Source organism: Dermochelys coriacea, chromosome 7 (genome assembly GCF_009764565.3).
Source record: "Dermochelys coriacea isolate rDerCor1 chromosome 7, rDerCor1.pri.v4, whole genome shotgun sequence".
NCBI lineage: Eukaryota > Metazoa > Chordata > Testudines > Dermochelyidae > Dermochelys > Dermochelys coriacea.
The window spans coordinates 63,005,445-63,019,618 of NC_050074.1; the positions used below are offsets into that span (position 1 = coordinate 63,005,445).

At 44.0% G+C, this 14,174-nt stretch overlaps 1 long non-coding RNA gene across 1 annotated transcript in view; it reads left to right on the forward strand.

The window, feature by feature from the left end:
• The first annotated feature begins 4,314 nt into the window (after positions 1–4,314).
• The window catches only part of LOC122461060, a 33,713-nt gene continuing 23,853 nt past the window's right edge, over positions 4,315–14,174 (forward strand). Inside the window, exon 1 of the long non-coding RNA XR_006282762.1 lies at positions 4,315–4,415. This is a non-coding gene — a long non-coding RNA (uncharacterized LOC122461060). The remainder of the gene's footprint in view (positions 4,416–14,174) is intronic.

The window sequence follows — 14,174 nt, forward strand, 5'->3', positions numbered from 1 at the left end:
AGTTCTTTGCAATGTCTCTGTTAAGGACATTCTATTCTGTTAGTTGATCTGATTTTGGTCAGTATCTTAAGCCCATGGATAAGTGCACTTTGTTTTCTTTAAACAGATGTTTTATCTGTCACACATAATGTTTATCAGATTAGGTAATTCTATGTGATTGTGTCAACTTGTTCTAGCTAATTCTTTACAGGCAAGGCAACCTAATCAGAATTACTGAGCAAGCTGGGAAATTCATTTTTCTTTCTTTCACTGTCATATTTTGTTGTCCTGGAAAATCATTTATCCCCATACAGTATGTGCTGGAATCATTATCCGGCTCTATGCTATATCACGTTTATTTTATATTGTCTAAAGCCTATTTATTTCATGTTAAATCAAAAGTGGAAATTCAGTCAAATGTTCTGAGGGTGTTTTACAAATCCACATCTCTTGAAGAACCCTATGCAAAAAACCCTGGAGTTCAATCTGACAACATATGCTACTGTTTGTGACAGGTATTGTAGCATCTGTTCATTCATCTTGCAGGGACAAAGAGATGGATTGTAAGAAATGAAACAAGGAGATGACCTGCAATATGTGTTACATAGAAGAAGACAAATTCTCTGGTATGTATGGCAGGCAGGGGAAGAGATCAGAGCACCTGCAATGCCCATTGCCTTGAACTGCATGTACTGTACATAGTCAAGAACAGGATTTAGCACTGTACACATAGGACTAGCAGGAGAAAGAGGATTTGTCAAGTATGTGTTTTCTATTTAGGGTGCTACAGAAGCAAGCACCTAACTACAGCATTACACACAGCAATCAATCTACTAACCCCTGGCTCAATTCTACAACCTCTACTCTCACTGAGTGACACATGTAAATAGTCCTATTGACTGCGTTGGCACTGTTTGCATGAGCAAGTATTCCTTATTCTGCAACTCGTGCTCACAGACCCCAAGAAGAGGAATGTCTCAGGCTTCTACACTGACTAGCACATACCTAGGCCCCCCAGCGGGCTTGTACTTGGACAGATAGCCTGTACTGAAGCCTGTACAACCGCCTCTTCATTGCTATTGTTACCCACACTAGCTAGGTTACAGGTATGCCAATCTGTGATAAATCACACCTTTGCTTGTAGGGTAGCTATCCTCTCTGTGTCTATGCGTTCATGGGTGAGGAGTACTCCCTGCTGGAGAACTGGAGCCCAACTGCATATGCCTTTCAGTCCTAACAATCTGTTTTTAAGAGTATCTTTGCAAGAAAAAGGACTTGTTTTTTGCTTGAAAAATACAAAAGAGTCTCCTCTGTAGCATCAAAGGCCAGTTCTGATAACAAGGGCTCACTTGAGCCCCATCAGTGGCTGGGTGTCTGTTGGGACAAGAAGACAGTAGGGCCTATTGCAATCTGGGGAGCTAGCTCCACTTGAATAGATCATTGAAAAAGCTTTGGGTGTAGGTTTCTAGCTCTTACTTCAAAGCAGCTGGATTGGGCATCCCTTCAGGCAAATAAGAGTTCAGTTGCCCAAAGCAGAAGCATGTATGGCAGTGGCACATCTCTAGTGAAATACCAAATGGAAGTTGCAGACCAAGAAACTTGTGACTCAGTGTTGCTTAGCAACAGCACATGTTTAGGTCACAAACTTGGTGACATAATTCACACTGTGGAGGGGTAACATATGATTATATAACACATGCACCTGCTAGAAGTAATTAACCCATTCACTGCTATTCTGGCAACAATCTTCTAGAGAAGAGCATTCACAAAGCTAAAATAACATTGTAGTTGCACAGATTAGTATTTTCAAAAGTTGGGAAATGCAGAAGTTAAGGTTCTTACTGATAGGTTAACTGAGTCGCATGGCCTATTATGTAGAATTCCTACATGGTTAAAATTACGATTGATTACTATTTTTTGCTTATGTTTTAAATGCATTTCATAAATGTACAAGATGGGCCACAGGACGGTGTCAGTATTGTTGTAAAAATCTAGACTTTTTTATTTCCTGACTCTCCTTCAATATTTACTGTGCATTTTAAGATTGTATGAATTTTTTTCCAGTTAACTGACATTTGTTTTACAAGGCCAAGAAGACAAAAAAGTACTTGGCTCACTAATGTTGACATTTAAGTGTCCAATTAGGGTTTGAAATTCATGCCTCAAAGAGGAAGAAGAGGGTGAACTTCTATTTTTGCTGCTGCTTTTGATATTGTCTGACGTCCATTCTCTGCATTGATACTTACATTCTGATGCTTATATCTAGGCTTGGCAGAATTTGTTCTTTGTTGTTTTTCTGTTTTGTTTTGTTTTATATAATTTTGATGGATAATATTTGTTGGTTTTAAAGAATGTTTGTAGATTTGTATATATTTAAATTTTCACAGTTGTGGGAAATTATGGGCAAGGCAGACAATGGGTGGGATCAGACAACAACTATTTAGTGGCAGTAGACATTAAGATTCAAAAAGTTAAATCTTGATGACTGTTAAAACACAAATTGTCTACATTACATGTCAAAATACACAGAATAAATATCCTTAAATCAAACTCTAATAAGTTCTCAAGCAACATTTTTTTTGGCTTTGTCTATCTGTTAATTTTGATTACTATTGATGGAAATATTTTTTGGTTGGTTTGTGTGTGTTCGGTAGAATTGACGTTTGCTGACAATATACCGATAAAAATCAAATCCTTCCATGCAAACTTATACCTTGGCAATGGGAAAATATAGCGTTTGTCAGGTGCCACCAGATGGCACTGTCATACATGATCTTACAAGTTTCTTTTTCTTAGTGTGAGCAAGTTTGTCTTTTAAATTATGCTGTATTATTGTTATTTTGCTGTGCAGGGAAGCTGTGTCAGATAGCAGAGTTTTGTTTTATGCTCCATGTTTGAAGACAATGCTTGGGACACAGTAAGCTCCTGGGAACAGGACATCGGTGTATTGGCTGAGATTTCTGGAAGAAAGGATTTGCCTGCCTGTTTGTGACTGCCTCAGTACCAGGACCGGTGCATATGTGTTTTAAAAAACAAAAGACAAAAAAATAAAGAGAAAGAGAAAAAAGCCAGTTACACTTAATGTACCCAAACTCTGAGTCCCATATTTCCCCTCCAGTGAGACGCTGCCCTGCAAGGCCCTGGAATTCTTCTATGCCTTGGCAGAGGGCAACAATAGAAACATATGTTTTTAATGAAAGCTTAGAATTTACAGCGATATTGCAGAATTCAGAAAACAAGCAAACAAACAAAAAAAAACCCCTCGGAGTCCCTACAATTCTAGAGTCCACAATTTCTCAGCCCCATATTAATATCTGAGACTCTTATAAGCATGTGACAATAGCAATTTACATCTGCTTTATAACTTCAGCTGCTAACATCTCCTTTCAGATTAATGGAATACAGAACATACAGTATTAAGCAAACCAGCCGCTCAATACTGGTACCCTGTATCGTTGGCCGTTGTGAAAACAGAGAACATGAGCCTAACTCCATTGGTAGGAAGCAGAGCTAAACTCCAGTGTGTTGTAAGCCACACAACAGCCTGTAGAGTGCCAAACAGTGTTAATAAGCTTAACAAGCTTTAAACATTTCTCACATTAATAAAAATAAATATAACCATCTAGCAGGCCAGAGGGGTGGGGCAGATCTAGTACCGTGGGTGCTCATTGATAATATCTTGCACTTGTGTGTATCATCTTTCATCCAAGGATCTCAAAGCATTGTACAAAACTCATGCAGTATTATTCATCCCATTGTAAAGATAGGGAAACAGAAACAGAGAGAAGTTAAGCCATCTACTCAAGGCCCCAGAGGAAACCTGTGGCAAAGGTAGAAATAGCATCAAGCTCTCCTGACTCAACTCCCTTGTCCTAATTGGCAGACCATGCCACCTCCCCTATGGCTGCTGCATGCTTCTCAGCTGTACCTCTTTTCAGATCTAAATTTAACTCCATTTCACACAAACCCTTGGGTTTTCTTGCGGCTGTTACCTTAAATTATAGACATCAGAAATGCTGACTAAGTGAGCGGTAAAAATTGTTGCTGTTAGAGCCTGGAAACACGATACTGCTCCAGAAACTGAGAGGGCTTAGTTAAGTTTAAGTCTCTTCACACATAAAACGTTCTCACATTGATAAATACCTACAGCTTCTTACGGACTGAGTGCCTTTTCCATAACTTTTTGGTAACCAGCTATAATAATCCTGGTTTGGTACGTAGAGATGATGGTGATGGGACTGTTTGAAATACCACAGACTGGTGATGGATCCCCAGGAGTCTGTCTCATTAACATAAAAGCTCTTTAATTTTAGAGGCAAGTCCTTGCTCCCTCTCAAAATGACGCACAAAGGACTGCACCCCGCAAACCTGAGTGGAGCATGAGGGTTCCCTGGTTTTGGGTGGAATCTGTCAATATGCAGACTTGGGCCACCAAGGTGAGTAACTGAATGACTTGTTGTCTCGCCTACAGCTTTTGTGTTTCTCCCTCAATGCCCTCGCAGTGGCCTGTCTGCACAGTGGCATTAGGTTGCCACGGATAACACTACCAAAACCTCTTCCCCAAGGGGGGAGCAGAAACCTACCTGATTTGTGGCCACTAGTGAAGCCTGATGGCTGCAGTACTGCATAGACAGCTGCATAATAATGGATCCGCTGGCTTTACCCCAAACCCTCTCCAGAGCCAGAAGCCGGGAGCCCCTACAGAGCTACAAGGGAGGCTTGGTGCAGCAGGTACAGATTCCCCCACTATAGGCCCCTGAAGTCCTGTTCCCAGCCAGGGCCTTCTGGGGTGCAGAGTATGGGCAGGACTTTCCCACTAGTGCCCTGGTTTGCTGTTTTTCTCTGTGCTGAAAGGACACAAATACTATGTCCGTTTGGTAGTTCTCCATGGAAACATTAGGCCAAACTGAGTGCTGACATATTCCCCATGCACCTGCCCTGAGCACACAGTCTGGGCCTTTCTCTCTGCTGTAGTTCTATTGCTTTCTCCGTAGTGCTTCACAGTGTTTTATAATTCTAGTATTTTATCTTTGTAGAAGCAGCATGTCTGGGGCTCTGTCCCGGAGCATCCGTTTGATTCTTTGGTTTTCTGGTACACTTGTCTGAGCTCCTTAAGTTTCACCCGGCACTGTGTTGTGTCCCTGCTATAGCCTCTGTCCCTCTTGGCCTCGGAGATTTTTTGAAATGTTTTGGTATTTCATCTTTTGGAATGTAGTTCTGATAGCACAGATACCTCTCCCCATACAGCGATCAGATCCAGTACCTCCCGTTCAGTCCATGCTGGAGCTCTTTTTCGATTCTGAGACTGCATGGTCACCTGTGCTGATGAGCTCGCCTGGCCAAACAGGAAATGAGATTCAAAAGTTCCTGGGACTTTTCCTGTACACCTGGCCAGTGCATCCGAGTTCAGAGTGCTGTCCAGAGCGGTCACAATGGTGCACTGTGGGATAGCTCCCGGAGGCCAATACCTTTGAATTGCATCCACACTAATCCTAATTCGAAATGGCGATGTGGATTTCAGCGCTAATCCCCTCATTGGGGAGGAGTACAGAAATCAGTTTTAAGAGCCCTTTATGTCGAAAAAATGGCTTCGTTGGGTGGACGGGTGCATGGTTAATTTGATTTAATGCTGCTAAATCCGACATAAACTTGTAGTAGAAAATACAGAATAAGATTCAAGTGTTGCAGCAGAAGTGACTTAGGCTCCTAAATCTCATTTTCAAAAGTGACCTAGGCACTTAGGACCAGATTTTCAAAGATATTTAGGGGTCTAAAGATGCAGAGAGTGGGCTAAGTGAGATTTTTAAAAGCATCTGCATTTTTAGGCACCTAAATACCATTGAAAATCTGGCCCCAAGTCCCATTGATTTAGGCATTTTTGAAAAATGTACCTAGCCTCTCTCTATATAATGGATCCAACCAAGCCCCTGTGTTTAAATACACCCTAACTCTGGGAAAGTTTGGATTTGAACTTCACTTCTCTAAAAGTTAACAATGTTAAAACAAACAAGCCCAACTCTGACAGCAGTGAAACAGAGCCATGGCAGAAGCAGCCCCCCTCACTCTGGGGAATGTGTGAGCACATTTCTCAAACCTGAGCTGCAGGACCACATCAAGGTCCTTCCCCACATCTGTTGTCCACTCACATAAAATCTGTAACTCATCCATCTCCACACACGCCTGAAAATTTGGAACAGTTCACTGTTCAGCGGTATGTGACTTACAAAAATAAAAGATGATGAAGTAGCCATCATGACTTCCCAGGAAGCGTGCTCTGATGACTGCACCTAGTTTGAAAAACAAAAAGGGGGTGGAAAAGGAAGGGGGAGAGAATGATTCTGTCATGAGGGAGTGGCTGTTAGTTCAAGACATTGCAGCTTGTCCAGCTGCCATGTCAGAAATCAGTTTCAATTTGATTTAATGAGGGGGGAGAAAAAGTCCCCCCATTCATTCTAAATCCATTAGCAATAGGGGGAAGCCGCCTGCTGCAGCTACAGGCTGTACAGGTGTTGCCGATTTGCTGGCCACTATAAATCTGCATGAATGAGAATAGAGGTTGAAGAGGAAGATAGATAGTGTGATAGAGAAGAGGCTAATTAAGCAAGCAAAGTCTCTCAAGAAGGGTGCTCCCCCGCCTCCCTCTTAAAAAGAAAAAGTGTGCACCTGAGTTAGAACTCATTTACACTGGTGTAAACTGGGAGTAACCCCACTGAGGCAGAAAATCACAGCAGCCAGGCCCGTTGGTTGGTTTGTTTTTAATTCCTTTTTCCATTTCCTGATGCATCTGCAGGAGAGGAGAGTGAGGTCCTTGCCGCTGGGGGAAGCCTGGATGTGCAGAAGTGAGAGAGAAAATAATTGATATCCCTGTTCATCCTCTCAGCTGATAGATGAAGGGCTGAGCAGGCATTTCTTTCCATTTTGTTCAGGTTCTTACGCTACTCACAGCTGACGTTGTGGTACCTGGCCAGGAGCCTGATCTTCCTTGTCCCTGTAGGGAGAGCTAGCCCAGTAAGGGCTGAGGCACACTGGAGGGGGAAGCTTGTGCTGTGTCTGTTCTGGAACTGCACAGATGGATTTAGTTTAAGCTTTCAGTCCAGTTCCATCCATGAGCCCTAAGCACAGATTCATGCAGGCCCACAGCAAAGCTGCAGCATGAATCGCCTTTTAACACTGACCTTGCTGGTTAACTCCACGCTGGCCTTAGCCTGTATGTGCTGGGAGGCAGAGCCCATATCTTCTATACCTCACCAGGTGGATATTCAGCAAGTTCAGAAAACATGAACATACGCAAGTGTAGTGCAAAGACCTGAGACAGAAGCACACAGTTCAGTTTATCAGTACAGTGCCTAGCACAATGGGGTACTGGCCCATGACTAGGGCTCGTAGGGGCTGAAGTAATGCAAGGGTGTACTACTACTACTACTGCTAAGATGATTTCTCAAGAGGCATCAACATAAGATGGTGGTTGAAGGTTGATGGGGAAGATTATTTGAAAGGACTAAGTGGCACAGTGAGCCTCCTTCCCTTACCAGCTATACCCATGTCAGATTGCCAGTGCAGCATAAAGTGGCCTTCGTGTGAGTGAGTTTCAGGCTCAGTGTCCGTGGATGCCTTGTAAGTAAACAGATAAACAGGTGGTCTCTATTTGAATTAATCAAGCCTATGAGCCTTGCCCATCATGCTGCAAGTAAGAGCAGGGTGCAAAAACATTGCGGTCCTAAAGAAATCCAATGTATCACGTCAAAGGACCCCACAGGAAAAGCATGGCAGAGAAATACCATAATTTCCTGATTAGGATCCCAGCATTTCAGCACCTTGCCAATTACATTCCTGAATGATCTACAGCTCTGTTTTGCACTTGTTGCCCACAACCCTTTTACATAAACTCATGCCCAGGGTGACTCACAGAATTGTTCCAAGTCAGACTTTCCTTTCCAAGAAGGCTGTGCTAGTTATTCATTGCTGCCCATACTAGTGATATAAAGGGCTCCAAGCAATCCCAAAGTCAGCTGGAGTCACATTACCAAGGCTAAGTGAACCAGAAATCAAACTGCATGCACCATACGCTGCATGCCCATGACTACTTCTCAGTCATAAAGTCATTTCCCAATTTATGGGGACATTATCCCTTGCTCACCAAATACAGGAGACAGATCACATTGCTGCCAGTATTTTACCAATTGCAGCGGTGACTCATGCCAAGTTTCCTTTCTCCTAACAGAGCTGGTCATGAAGAGTAACATTCACGTTTGTTTTGCAGTTAGTCATGATATAAATATGAATAAATACTAACTGGTTCCTGGACTAATTGTTACTGGTAAAGTCACACTCTGCCTGGCCAAAAAACTAGCAAGATCAAGATCATGCCCATGCCCATGCCCATGCCCATGCCCATGCCCACGCCCACGCCCACGCCCCCCCCCCACCCACCCCCACCCTGGGTGGGAAAACTCACAGAAAGGGCACAGGCATGGGAAACTCTGGGAGGTTCCCTGGAGGGAGCAGGGCTCCCACCCATGGAACAGGCAAGGGGGTTGACCTCCAGAACTTGCAGATCCTTGCTGAAGCCAGGGGTTGTATGGGCTGAGGTCATGTGTCTCTATATGGCTCCCGGCCACCCTGGCTCCCTCTTGTGTTCGCTATGAGAATTGCTCCAAAGAAGCCATGCTGAGTGTGCTTCAGAAACTCCCAGTTAATGGGTAAGTCCCACTGTACAGAGGAGAGTTCCAAAAAGGGGTAGGGGACTATGTGCATAGCATGTCTGTTCCCTTGGCACAGCCCCTCCCAGACCCAGCCCACTCCCTGACTGACTCCTGATCCCTCTGAGGAGCAGGCTGTGCTGTTGATTGACCACCAGCACTTCTGCTCAGACGGGGGAGATCGGCCTGCAGAGGGCCCCCTCTGAGCATGGCTCGGCACAGGGCAATCTGGGCCAGGGATGAGGCATGGTAGACCTTGTAGGTCTCAACCTAAGGAAACCAAACAAAAAACTCCCATTGGGTATTTTGTTCAGTGTTGGAATTAGGCCACCCAAATGAGTCCTGTCTTTCCCCCAAATTCCCTGTAGCATTTATCTGGCAGTGGCTAAGAAGCAGATGGAAATTACTATCAGCCTTGGGGCCGGTTTAACCCTGGAGCCCAATCCTATGTGTTTTTTATTGATACTTTGGACAGCTTTGCACTCTGACAGGTTTCAGAGTAGCAGCCGTGTTAGTCTGTATTCGCAAAAAGAAAAGGAGTACTTGTGGCACCTTAGAGACTAACAAATTTATTAGAGCATAAGCTTTTGTGAGCTACAGCTCACTTCATCGGATGCATTTGGTGGAAAAAACAGAGGAGAGATTTATATACACACACACAGAGTACATGAAACAATGGGTTTATCATACACACTGTAAGGAGAGTGATCACTTAAAATAAGCCATCACCAGCAGCGGGGGGGGGGGGAAGGAGGAAAACCTTTCATGGTGACAAGCAAGGTAGGCTAATTCCAGCAGTTAACAAGAATATCAGAGGAACACTCTGAGTTTCCACCTTGTGCCAAGAGATCCTGAAAATTCCTGAGGGGCTCAGGACAGGCACCTCCAGGGAGAGCTTTCTTGGAGAGCGGTTGGGGGAGCAGGCAGGAAATTTCAATGCACCTTTGGATGTAAGTCAGAGTGTTGGGGGTGGCACAAGACCTCCCAATGGAAATTCTTTCACACAGGTGAACCAGCTTCACAACAGAGTTTTCAGATAGATAAATTCAGGCTTAGAAAATGGAAAACCTGCCTCCTCAGTTCCTGTTTGGATTTTGGGCTGCTGATCTATATAGTTCCTTCCACAGATACTTAGGAAAATCTCTGAAATTCCAGCCATTCCTACTGAGAGTCGTGCCACCGGTTTCTCATGTCTGCTGATAGTGCCAACAAGGCCAGAGCTGTTAAAGACAGCAGCTATTAGCACAGTGCACATTTTCCATGCCATCTGATTCTGTCAATCTGTAGACTCTTGCCTGGGAATCAGGGTGCAATGCCATTTACTTTTTCAGCCCTTCGGAACAGGAGCATCAGAGTGATATAACGAGTGCTTACAGTGGGAATCTACTCGGCACCACAGTGGCTCAGGGTGCAGAAAACCTGGGAAAGGCGAATGTGAACATTGCCAGGCACAGCAGACAGAATGCTTTGTCGTAGTAGTTGCAGACTGCTTTGAAAGTCTGGTCAGGTTGTCAGAGCCAGTTCAGGCTACTGCCCTGAACATGAGTGCAATCAGTCCAACTATCGTCAAAGCCTTCCTCAGATTAAGTTTCTACACTTTTTCCTGGGTGACCTGGAGAGAATTTGAAGAGAAAAGCTGACAGGCCTGTTGTCGTGTTGGCAGAGGATATGGCTGTAAATCTCTCAAGTGCTCCCAAAATAAGCATTGTGTCTGAAAATGAGCACTGTATACTGGCAACATTACTCGGTTCACACTTCAAGGGCAGTGCTGAGGGCAGGCTACCTCCAAGGCTCGATGCAGAAAATCAGAAAGATGTAATCTCGGTTGAATGTCTCTCACATGCTGCCATCACACTGCAAGGAAAAGACAGGGGAGAAGAGAGAATCATTTAATGGGGTTGAACTGTCTGAGACCTCTTCAACTGCTGCTGTGAACTCCCCTAAACCTGCCTTATCTTGGCAAACAAGGCGCTGCTGATCAATAGCCCAATACAGCTCCTATTAAAGTTAATTCAAAACTCTCGTAGACTTGGATGAGAGTAGGATCAGACCCAAGATATATACTGCTGTAGCTGGGCCATCCTTTCTTGCAGTGTGAATGCAGCGATAGGCAGTTTCTCTTGGGTGGTTTAGCTCTCCAGCTACACCAGAACCCTGCCTCTTCCTGGGGAACCAAAATCCAAATTAACAAAAGGTGCAAGCAAACACAGGTCCGCATCTCTCCCTACTTCTCTGGGGTACTCCTGCACCACACCCCAGACCAAGGGCAGTGCTCACCCTCCCCTGCCTGGTGGCTCCAGCCTTGGGTCATGAGTGATGGAGAGGCATCTGGTACAAACCTCAAAGTCGCCCTGTCTGACCCCCAGGCCACTTCCTTCCTCTTGGGACAAGTCTATCTGGTTCTTGGTCAAATGACAACTCCTCCTCAGGATATGTTCCCCAAGTCATCTGGTGGTCTCATTAGGCCTCTTCCTTGGCTCTTTCCCTTGCTTCTTGCAGAGCCATTGTTGGGTTCATTTCTGGGCCCCTTCTAGTCTCTAACCCACCAGTAGGTCCTGCTTTCTTCAGGTCCCTCCTTCACCAAGCAAAGGATGTTGCTCAAAACCCTGCCACCTTTCTCACTAAGCTTTGTTGTGCCAGTTTCCAACACCCAGGTGTCCCTTCAGACTACAAATGTGTTGCTGTTGGAACAGAGTAGCGCTGGACCATAGGCCTGCCGTCCTGGGCCACTACACCTGCCTTAAAGGGCCTAATATTACACTGCTCGTAGTCTGCAAAGCAAAATGATCTGATACATTTTAGCTTTTGGTACTGATTTAAAATAGAAACCTACCATAAACTGAACGAAAAGAATTGTTTGCTATGTATAAAATGCACGAACATCATCTTGGATTTATAGCTACAGTAACATTTTTATACATCTTTTTCACTTTTGTGCACCCATTTAAAATCCATTTGACTGGACTAGAGCTAGACCAAAAGCCCTTTGGAGACCATGGGAACCCTTTCATTCATGTCCAGAGGTTTGGATCAGACCCTTAGTTGTTAAATGGAAACTTTTTATTTCAACCCCTGCTACCACCAGTCATCAAGATGATGAATTAAAAAAAATTGAGGTTCAATAAAGATCTCCCCCATATTTAGCAGCTCTCTCTGATGTGGCACTCTCTGCCAGTAGCAAAAAGTCAAGCTGAAGTGGACAAAATACAAGAGCTGAGCAGAGCAATGACGTATGCTGCTAAAATTGATGGGTGATTTGTGCAGCCTCCCACAGTACCTGAACTAAACAGAATTCTTACTCAGCCTGGTCCTTAGATGGATTAAATTTGTTGTTGGCGCTATTAAGCAATAATAATAATAATGACAATTTAATTTTTAAACCACACCTCTGACAAGGCACTGTCTAGATATTTAATAGATCAATAATAAACAAACCATGATAATTTAAACATCATAAACTGCACAGTGTAAAAGCAAAACAAAATATTAAAAAGCTATACAAACCCACTGCAGTACTAAGAAGAACAGAAAGTTGTTTTTTAAATTGTTATAAAAATGATTTAAAGTTAAGACAAACAAGAGAAATCCTTTAAAGTTAAATGCATCATTCATTATAAGCATTGCCTTCCTCCATGGCAGTAGTGTTTACACTATGCCAACGGAACAATGCTGAGTGTGGCCCAAGAAAAAAGAGGAAAGAAGGAAGTCTGTGAAATGGTAAAGTGTGTACACCTTTAAAATAAAAGGGAAATGACAGGGGGGTTGGAAAATACTTTCTTCTGGAAAATGAAGGGTAGAAATTAAAATTTAAGTCAACTGTCAAAATAACTCTCCTCAGTTGCCATCTGTGCTGTAGTACATATCGTAGCTGAATCATAACACTTTTTAACCTGCAAGGGAGAGGGATGTTTATATTTGTGAAGCAAGGGGAAGATTCTTATGACATATGGGGGAGAAGGGCATGCTAGTTTGTCCCCCCCTTGAAGATGGAATTTAGATGATCAGAAATCAGTGGTAAAAGTAGATCAAAATAGAAAGTATGGTTATATGCCATCGTGGGTGTTGACGTTTTGTGGTGGAATGCTATTGCATCATCTCGGGTGACAATGCTTCTGGAAAGGAGTGGAGACAACTGACTAAATGTAGCCTAGAGGAGCCCACATGTCCGAGAAGGCACCAAAAGAAGCCAAACAAAAGTAAGTGTGTGTGTGTGTGTGTGTGGTGGGGGGAGGCTGGGTAAGAGAACAACACTTGTGCTCACCACTTCTCTCTCCATCCCCATATCCATTGAAGAAATGCCCGGAGGGGAGAAGGAGTCAACTGGGCTATTGTGTTTCCTCTGGATCCTGCCTTGGGCAGGGGAAATTGTTGGTAGGGTCTCTTTGCTCTGAATGAGAGGGAGGGCGGGAGAACTGGCGGCAGCATCCTCTCTCTTTCCCTCTTTGCCTCCCCTGGAGGAAAAAGGAGACATATTGTAGAAGCTGAGCTTGGACCATCCTTCTCCCATCAGGTACTAGTGCTGCTCCCCTTGCTGGGAGTAGTTAGGAGCCCCATAAATTCTCCAGCCAGACAACAGCTCCTCCTGCAGCTTTCACTTCAGATTCTGCTGCCTGAGTCCCTCAAGCCCAGTAACTCATATAAGGCAGTGAGGTTGCTGGTTAAGAACTTCTGTGGTAACATCAAGGCACAGGCCTCTCTGAGGTTCTTGTCTCTGTCGTGCTGAGCCGGTTATTAAAGTTCGAGTCACTGTGATGTCACAGTGTTTAGCAGGTAGAGTTGGCTGGAACTGTTGTAGCTTGCTAAATGTAGCATCATTTAGCAGCTACAGATTTCTGGGTTGATGGCATCGCTGTCTCAGCTTGCTGGTCTGATGTCAGGAAATGGGCAAAGAGAGGCAGTGTGGTTTTAGTGCAGTAGTTCTCAAACCTGGACCGCCCCCCAACTTCTTTTTCTATACTGGGACTGCCCTGGCACCATTTGTCTCTTGCTGGGAACCCCCTCTCATGTAGAGGAAGGACAGGGTGGCTGAAACTCATTGACAACTGTTTGTGACCCTCCTGGGAATCACAATCCCCAGTTTGAGAACTCATCCCTTAGAGAGAAGCATTTAGAGCAAGCCAATGCTGTTCAGGGAGGTATTCAGCAAGGGAAAACCCATATTCGGTGAGGAAATATTTGTCTTCTTTGAGCTCAAACAAACAAAACTTTACCATGTGAAAGTCAATGAACTCAGGAGAGGAAGAGAAGCTGCCAATGATGAATGCCCAATTCTTCACATAAAATGGTGTACCCACTGTACACACATCCACATCATATATCATTTTAAAACATGTTTTACATGTGTTTAGATCAGTGTGATGTGGAGCTGTCAAGTGGTCCTGTAAGCCTGTAGATGAGGTGAAACAATGGTACCCAAAATGAGTGTGATTTTTTTGCACAGTTCCCGAAACTCTGCACCATGACTATGACTACAGTGTTTGCTGTTTGTTAATTTCA